The sequence below is a fragment of the Cygnus atratus genome, chromosome 9, assembly GCF_013377495.2.
Source record: "Cygnus atratus isolate AKBS03 ecotype Queensland, Australia chromosome 9, CAtr_DNAZoo_HiC_assembly, whole genome shotgun sequence".
In the NCBI taxonomy this organism is placed as follows: Eukaryota; Metazoa; Chordata; class Aves; order Anseriformes; family Anatidae; genus Cygnus; species Cygnus atratus.
The window spans coordinates 19577616-19585625 of NC_066370.1; positions in this window are offsets into that span (position 1 = coordinate 19577616).

An 8010-nucleotide genomic window follows, 5' to 3' on the forward strand; every position below is an offset into this window, starting at 1 on the left:
ATTTAATTAATTGCCAGTTAATTGTCTTATTTTCCCCCTGTGATTGATGTCACTGAGTGGGATTAGGCAGCATCAGATGATAGGGAAAGCAGGAATGAATGCAGCATCCTACGACGGTACGAGAGGAGATGTTTTTATGGACAAATCCTTTCCGACATGGATGAGTACCGCAATGAGATATCACCGGGTATCAGCTCGATGCATATTGTAATGGGATCATTAGCGGAGGTACCAGCTGTGTGAGGTTTGTGTTCACAAACCATGGGTAAGTAACAGGGAAATATTGGCTCCTTGGAAATGTTTGCCAAATGTAAATCCTTCCCTTTTTATAGAGCCAGTGCTCGGTTTGTATAACGTTTGATAATACTCCACGAGGCCTGGGGGACCGCTCCGGCTACCCCTGCAGTCGGTAATGGCAGGGGAGCCTTTGGCTTCTGTGCTGGAGGAAGGGAACCTGGGCTCTGCCTCAGAGCTACCCGAGCAAACCAGCAGCATCGCTCCTCCTGGTGCCCAATGGGTCGCTGAGCTCCGGGTTGGCTTTTAACCTGCCCTCTGTGGGGTATAAATCTGGAGGTGCTGCAGAAGTACTCCAGAGGTTTTGCTTTCTCTGAGCCCTTCTGGGTGACCAAAGGCAGCCTGCTCTGGCATGCCTTCAGCTCCCAAAGCCTGCAGTGGTGCCAAGCAAGGGGATCCAAGGTAAATGAAAACCCAGACCTAAGTGACTTTTGACCAGACTTTGATGTCATTTCAGCAGAATAAACCTGGAGCGATTACAGTGGCTTTGGCGTGAGTGAGATCAGATTGTGAAACCAGGCTGAAGAGAAAATAACCCATGTGTGCCTGCCTGGGTGGGCGTGCAGTGAGTTAGAGCCCCTGCATAAATCAGCACACGCTAAGTAGGTTATTTCTGAGGCTGTAATCAGAACAAGGAGTCAGCCAAACCACATCTGTCTCTTTTAATTCATTCCTTCCATTTTGGGGACTTCGCCTTCATGAACAGCTATCAGTGATTACATAAAAGAGATGAGCTAACATTTCTGCATAAATCAAGGCCGGCGCAAGATGTTTCCTACAGGCGTTGCGAAACCCGCGCCGGGCGGAGGACACGATCCCCACCAAACACGGCGACGCTGCCCTGGCCCAGCAGCAGCTCAGGGGCCACGGACAAAACCTTCGTGCTTCTCCAAACAGCCTTGCAAAGAGCAGATCCAATGTGTGCGTGGAGGGGAACGGCAGGCCCTGGGTCTGCGTGGTGTTTTTTTTTTTTTTTTTCCCTGTGAGCAGATCTTCCAGCCAAGATACATGACAAAAACAATGAAAGGAAGAGAGGGGCAGGAGAGCCTTATTGTAAACCAGATTTCCATGTGTGAATGCAAATCAATCTTGCTGTTAAAGAAAGAGCCGAGCCAGAACGTGTTACATCTCCTCTTTTAGCACAGTCGCTTGCAGAATGTCTTGATGTGAACGCTGTTGTGTGACTCAACAAATCTTCGTGTTTGTTTCTTTTTTTTCCATTTCAAGGCAGTTTCATCATTTTCCTCTGCTTTTTGCTCTGTTACCATGAACGGTGAGGCTGTCATAGGGTCAGGGACTTAGAATTTTCCTTTCAGTGTTGTTTCACTGCTCGTCCCCTATTTTTCCTTCTCTTTTTGCTACAGGTCAGAGCAGATCTATGCTGAGATATAGGGGAAGGCTCAGCCCTTCTCTCCCATTTGATCTGCCCTAAGTGGTCCCAATCCCCTGACTGCAGAGCATCTGTCCCTGCGCTGTCCTTCCACCCCATCATCTGCATCCGAGCTTCCCTGCTGAGCCTTTGAGCCAAACATACCAAAAGAAGTCTCAAGTTTTTCATTCCTTCATTTTTGAGGAACTGAATTCGAGACCCCGCAGCTGAGTTTCAACGCTGCCAAATACCAGTAGCTCCCATTAACTGCTGAGTACTCATCACTTCTCAAAGTCAGGCCCAGAGTATCTCTTACTGGTATTTATTACTCGGAGTTGTGCTTAAAACCTTAGCAAGACCTGGGAAGAACTGAAAAGAGGAAGATTCACACTCCTTTCTTTCCAGGTGCGGAACTGAACTGAAGTACAATTTAAGGTCTGATGTTTAAATGTGTGCTGGCCAGCTACTATGTGGGAAAATGGTAGTGATGGAAATGTGTGATGAAACCAGCTACCCACAGACATTTAGTGCTTTCAGGAAAGAAAGAAAAAAAAAAAGCACAAAGATGCCCATCGCCTGTTGAAATACATGCCCAGGAATATATCTGGAAATAAAGTTGGTTCTCTCCCTCCATCCTTTGATCTCGAGCATCGTTCAAAATCTGGCCTCCAAGTGATATACCCAGGGACGCATGAAATCAAGCACTGAATCTTTATCTCCTCCACGTGTGCTTCTCTGCACTGCAATTCACAGCACAGATCCGTTCCTCACCCGGACTGGTCTTGGCTCAGTGATCAACAAGACTAATCCCAGAAATAAGGATACTGGCCAGGAATCACAGAGCGGGGGGAAGATGTGGCCCCCAGAAGTACGCCCCCCCCCACACACACACACATTGCCCCATGGCGAGTGATGTCCCTGCACAGACACAGACACCCTCCCCTTCTCCTCCCATCCAGGCTGCAGCTGGCCTTGGATTCTCCCCTGATGTGTGAAGAATGTAAAGCTGTGCCCCTAATCCTTGACCTGTGTTGAGGACCACGGAGCTAGTCATTTCTGAAACAGCACCCAGAGAGAATCCGAGACCTTTTCATGCCAGCGGTGTAGCAGGGAGGAGAATGCCTGGAGAGACCAACTACCCATATAGTGAAGGGAAATCTGAAGTTTCCCCTCTGCTTTCTCGTGCATAACAGCATCTGTATGCCTCATTTCCATCTTCACAGCTCCAGCAATTTACATAATGAACATTTGCAAAGCCTGAGATCTGGGTTCACTTTGTATCACGTTTACTGTAGATGACCTTCAACATATCATCAGAAGAGTTTCCCAGGCAATTTTCCCAAAGGGTATGAATGTGAAGCATAAGACCATCAGGAAGGAAGAAAAGGGAATAAAATCAGATTTCTGAGATACCCATTATTCTAAGATATATTTTCTCTTCTACAGCAGGAAAAAAATATTTGAGTTTTTTTTTTTTTAAAAAAAGGAGTTTTGGCCTTGCTTCTTTAAAACCAGCGTTGGTATAAGGCCCATCAATAAAGTAATTTAATTAGAGCTGCAAAAAGAATATTTCCATAACAGAATGCATTTGAAGAAATGTTAAATTAAGGAAAAAAATATAACCAGAGAAACAACTTTATTTTTATTCTTTCATAAACAATGGCTGTAAAATGAGTTTATTTATTTTGGCCGCCTGATCAAGTACCGAACAAGAAAAAAATCTGATGGCAAATAACAGGGCAGTCAAGGCAGAGATTGAAGACCTAAGACAAATCCTGACCTCAGGGGTCAGAACTGGGCATCAGGGTAAGAACGAGCAGCTGGGGGCAGTTGTACCTCCTGCGAAGGTGTCAGGTGCAGCTCGGATTTCTCCTAATAGGGCTGCAGTAGCACAAGGTGATAAAGCAGGAAGGGAGGCCCTGGCCTGTTTTTGCCTCTGACACCCGTCCTCAGAGCAACGTCTTCTTCAGCCACCTTGCAAGTGGCAGCAGAGCATTTCCGAGCCCTGGGACGCTGCAGCTCCAATGCTATGCTGAAGTTTATGTTATACCAGTGTGGAGCAGCAGCAGAGCAACTACTTCAGTTGTAGTCTGGGTGCTGGATAAGGACAACTCAGGGATAATCCCTCACCTGACGGCTGCCTGTGAGTTTTCTTTTCCTGTTTGGGCTGTCAAGCTGGTTATCGGTCACTGAAGCAACAGAGGGTGCTCTCAAAGGAGAGATGCCTTTTGCAACTATATTTGTATAGAAAATCAGTAGAAGGCTGAATATAGAGATGTCCTGGTGATGAAGGAAAAGTCTCATGTCAGCAGTCCTGAGGCTCCTCGCATAAAATGGATGTTATACACTACCATGATAGGCATGCTGGGAATGCCTGAAGTAGATAAGTCTGACACTGTTCCCATTGCTGTAGGCTAAGTTTACACGGAGTATTGCACTACGCAATAAACATAAGGTGTTAGGAAGAATTTTGGACTCCTTTGTTTTAAGATAGTGCCCTGTGTGTTCTCCTTTCTGGGCAGATTTGGATGTTTACCTGCTGTAAACATGTGGCTGGCGTTAGCTTGCATTTTCTGACCTCAGATGTGTTGCAAGATGTTTATCAGTGTATCCTGCGTGGCTCCATGTCACCAGAATGGGGGCAGTGTAGGGGCAAAAACTGCCATCAGGTGATCTTAACCAGCGTACTTCCTTCAGTGCCTTTGGTCTAATGTTATCCTGGGCCAGATGTAGGTTCTCTGCAGCTCCCCTGCGCACTGTCATAAAATGGCCTCAACCTGCTGTGGAGGGTTGCTGGACCTTCCTCTCAGATTGCCAGCTTTTAGTCTGCAAACCCTGAGCAGAGGCCATCAGAGAAGCGTCATGCTGAACCCATGGAGAAAGGGAGAAAGTAGCAGCGTGTGCAGCTGGAGAAGCTGGTCCTTATACTTAGGAATGCTTCCTCCTTTTATCCTTTTTTTTTTTTAAGTACTACCATATAGTGTTTAATAATTCAATATATACATAATCCAAAATAAACAGACTAATTAACCTTTGTTTTGAGAAATCTAATTAGTTAATGCATAGTCTCTGTTCAGATTCCAAACAGTTTGGAGTGGGAAAGGTGCCATGGGGAAAGCATGACAAAATATGTTTAATGCTGAGCACCTTCAATTATTTAAGCAGAAATGTGGGCTGGACCAATTAAAAAAAAAAGTAATGCAGGCATGTACATGCTAAAATAACTGCATGCAGTGTTGCCAAACTCTAATCCTGCAGCAGAATGGTAAAATATGTCCACGTGTAAAGCAACTGTACTGAGGTGGGAGTCTGGTGGCTTGGGAGCAGCTCTGCTGTTTGCCAGGAACCCCCAAACTTTCCTGCTGGAGCTCGGGAGGCAAGAGAGGGGAGGAAGGAACTAAAACTCTGGTGCTGGCAGAGATTGCCCACCCTGGCTGGGTAAAGCTGGATGTTGAATCCCTCTCTGCATTCCAAAGAGACGATGAATTCTCTGAAAGGTCAGATGCTGTGCTCTGACTCACTAGTACTAGTCTTCTACAGCCCAAATGCCTTCAAAATATATTACTGTGTGATAACAATTTTCCCCAAATGCTGGAGTTTTAATACTCTTCCCCAGCTGAACTGTAAATAAAATTATTTCCTAAGAGCACTTATTTGAGCTTGATTATTAAATACGTTGCCAAAATCTGGTCGGTTAATATACTGACTGCTACTTGAGCTGAAGTATCTAGAAGACAAAGAATGAAGTAAACGAAAAGGAAATCAACATTTTGCTAAATTGCATGTTTTTAAAAATCCTATAATTGAGGCTGCTACTTCATTTCCATTTGTAAAACAGATTGAGTTCCCCCTTCCATTTACTAATGGATTTGGTTTATCTCTGATACTAATTGCAGCATTTGCATGGCTTGCACAGGCTGCTTGTGACAGGACGTTGAGTAAGAAAAGTCAAAGTGCTGCTGCTGCGCTCTGGGGTGTCATTTAGGAGCGATACTTGGCACCGAGCTCTGCTGAACTTCAAGCCCTTGTTCTTCTTCCCGTGGCTCCAAAGTCTGGGTCAATCAACCAAGATAAACTTGTTAATTCGCTGTCAGGATTATGCGCCTCAGGTCTTACTCGAGAAGCAGTGGGAAGGTTCAGGTGATAATAAGGCAATACCAGACAGTCTGGATGTTTAATTAAACTTGTCCGTGCCCGCTTTGACCTAGTGATTGGGCTGGAAATGTCACCAGAACAAAGGTTGCTCATGAGGTTTGCACGTGTGCCTCTGCTCGGCAGGGCTCGTTGCAGAGGAGGGGTTTTGCACCATTTCTCCTTGTTCTTTCACATTGCTGTTGGGAAGGGAATTGTGTCCTGAAGTTCTGGGGGGAGAGAAAACACGCTTTTTCTGAGATGAGTAAGCCTTTTCTTACAACCTGCTACAGCAGATCAGCTTACACACATCTGAATTAAGCAACATGTGCGATTCTGGGCCTTGGGTCTGGTGGTAAGCAGTGAAAACACACTGCCCTCGACCCAGCCAGTGTTCAGCTCCTAGCTTGGCCACTCCAGAGCTCAGATACAAACTGGTTTATTGCTGAGGTGGGGAGGGCAAGCAGCTTCCCAGAGCCTGTCCCCAGGAATGTGAGCTGTACCAGCACCCGCAGCAGCAAGCGAACTGAGGACTCACAGTTTGGCTCCCATTGTTCTGTTCTAAGTTTACAAACAGAAGCTTTATCATTATTTTTAAGGCGCTCATGAAAGCAATCCGTCAGATTCCCAGGGAGTTCAGCATGGCAAAAAAAGCCCCAGCTACAGGGTTGCCTTTGTTGAGCAGGTCCGTGGGCTCGCTGCCATTCACACAGCAGGGGAGCGTTGTAATAATGACACCAACATCTACCAGATGTCTTCTGGAGGATTTTGTTTCAAGATGCATGGCTGCTAGTTCACAAGAATGTGTGGGGGGGTTTTCTACCCTAATATACATGATTTGTTTAAAAAGTTTGCAGGTGTTAGGATTTTTATTGAAGTCAGAGCTGAGAAATTATATACAGTCGGTGAGGTAATGCTTTCTTCTCTCAGACCAGAGCAGGGAGTACGCACAGTCTGTATTAAATAAAGGGCAGCTGTGTTACCAGCACAATTTTATACATCTGAAAACTAATGCCAGCCATACCAAGCCAGCCGTCCGTTCCTGCAAATCCTTGTAGAGAGCAAGAAAATCCACCGATCGCTTGCTGCTTTCCTCCGGGAGCTTGCATGGCAGGCCGTTCCCATGGCTGGTCGTGGTGGCGGACCCCTTGCTGCACCCCTGTTTGGGCTGGCCCCACATCTGGCCGGCTGCAAGGAGCCCCGAGCCCCTGGCTCTTCCCTGCAGCTGTTAGGGTGCAGCTGGGGGGCTTGGGGTTTGGGGAGCAGGACAGCTGCTTCCTCTGTCATCACTTCATGCATGGGTTTTGTTTCTTTTCCTCTTTCTCTGGGCTTGGTTCAGCTGTTTGCTGAAGGCCCAGAGAAGCCTGTAGAGATTTGAGATTTTTTTATTATTATGATGATTTTTATATAGGTAGGTTGTAATGTCAGGATATGAGGTTGAAAGGGCAGGTCTGAGTCAGCTCTCTGCTGAATTCAGAGTATTTCCTTTCTGTGTGGATGAGATCCAAAAACTTATCTCGGTTCAGTAAGCCCCACTTATTTCTGATGCTCGCTTGCATAGACTTTGAATCCGTTACATCTGCAGAAGAGGGCTGGTCGTCTGGGTTCAGCACAGCTCTTTCTTAAGAGGCTGGGACATGCGCAGTCAGCAGGGGAAATGTTTTGGGGTGGCAGCTGAGGTGGGCCATTTTATTTATATATAAATAAACATATATATGTATTCTATATCTGTAAATACTATGTGTATTGTGTGCTGTGTGTGTATGCATGTACACACAGCTGCAGAGGACAAAGGTGCTGCAATTTGGGGCCCCTCTGCCTGAGCCTGCTGCACCCCACGGTGCTGCTCCCGCTGTCCTTCGTGTCCCTGGGCCTAAGCTGAACAAGTCCTGTGGGGTTTCTCAGCCACCTGAAGTAAATTTCCTCTTATTTCCCTCCAGGCTGTCTTTTCCCTTATTGCTGAATTTCACTCACCATAATGATTTTGAGAACACCATTTTCAATTTCCTCTACGGAGCTGAAATTAATACTAACTTTATGCCACCACGTAGCCGAGCAGGGCTTTAAGCATCCACCAACAGTGTGCATATTTCAAAATAATGTAATGGCTCCTAAGTCCCAGTACTGCTTAAAACCACTGCCGTAGCCCACTGTAAATGCTGGCGGTGCCTGTCTGAACTGCAGCACCAGGAATAACAGCCCTGGCGGTGCTGTGT